Below are 1,308 nucleotides of genomic sequence, written 5' to 3'. Positions count from 1 at the left end.
TATGTAAAGTGAGAGTGCTGTCTGTCCCCACCTCTCTGGGATCACCATAGCTAGTAGCTTGGGGAACATTCCAGTATCCTGCCTCCTGTTTGCATATATCAGCTCACTTTTCTTTTACAGAGCTGTGAACATTCTATCACACTATTGCGAATAGAGTATCTTGGACATGTTGACGATGTCCAGCATGCCCAGATCTATCTCACTCTGGACGGCGGTGGTGTTCCAGCGTGTAGTTGCCCCAGTGCTAGTTCATGGCTCCTCTGCTGATGGGCACACAGGTTTCCACTGTGTTATGTTGGCTGCAGCACCACAGTGACTGTCCTTGCTCATCTCTGTACCCTGCTCAGCCTTGCTCTAGGATATGCTCCTGGAAGCAGAGTTGTTGGGTCAGAGAGAGGGGACACTTACAGTTTTAACATACTGCCAGTTGAGCCTGCCAAAACGTTTTTAGCAATGTATGTTATTGCAGTGAGACAAAAATACCTATTTTCTTACCTGCTTGCCCACCCTTTCTATTATCAAGTTTTAAAACTTTAACAGTCTGAGTAGCAAAAAGAGAATGCTTTTTTGGCCTTGTATTTAGTGAGGTTTGGCAAACTTTTGGTTTATTGGATATTTGTATTTTCTCTTTTGGGGAGCTGCCCATTCTTGTCTCACCATTTTATAATTGGATTGTCAATCTTTAATAACTTTTAGCCACCTTCCTATTTTACAGAAATTAGACTTTGCCTTGAGTGGTGGATGTTTTCCTAGTTTGTCTTTACAAACGTTATTTCTTAATATTACACAAAAGTTTAATGTTAGTCAGATTTCATTTTTATTTGAAGAAATCTGGATTTCACGTCATGGCTAAAAAACTTTCCTCATCCCAGTATGATAAATTATTTACTCAGGTTTCCTGTAGCAGCAATTCTTGGGCAGTAAATTTTCTAAATTCTTGTAGGTCTTAAAATGTCATCTTTTTGCCCTGCTCCTTTGCTGTGAGCAATTACGTTTACCTCAGGGTGAGCGGGTGGCAGAACTGAGGGTGTGTGGGCCAGAGTCACGGAGACCGAGTGAACCGTGAGAACACAAGGGTCCAGATAGGGGCAGGTGTGAGTGAAAGTGAACGAGTGTCCGTGTGGGTGAAGCCGGGTACCGAGAGAGAGTGACTGCAGGTGTGTGTGGGGGGCAGGGGCAAGCCTCAGCTGGAGGTGGGGGAGGGGTTCTGAGAAGAGGTTGGAGGCCAGAGGGGGCGCAAGGTTCCAGAAAGGCAGGGGAGGAGGGGAGGCAGGGTGAGGTGGGTGCCCTTAAAGGAGCCAGGCAGGG

The sequence above is a fragment of the Equus caballus genome, chromosome 3 (assembly GCF_041296265.1).
Source record: "Equus caballus isolate H_3958 breed thoroughbred chromosome 3, TB-T2T, whole genome shotgun sequence".
In the NCBI taxonomy this organism is placed as follows: Eukaryota; Metazoa; Chordata; class Mammalia; order Perissodactyla; family Equidae; genus Equus; species Equus caballus.
The sequence above is the reverse complement of the archived record's forward strand: the minus strand, read 5'-3'. Positions refer to the sequence as shown.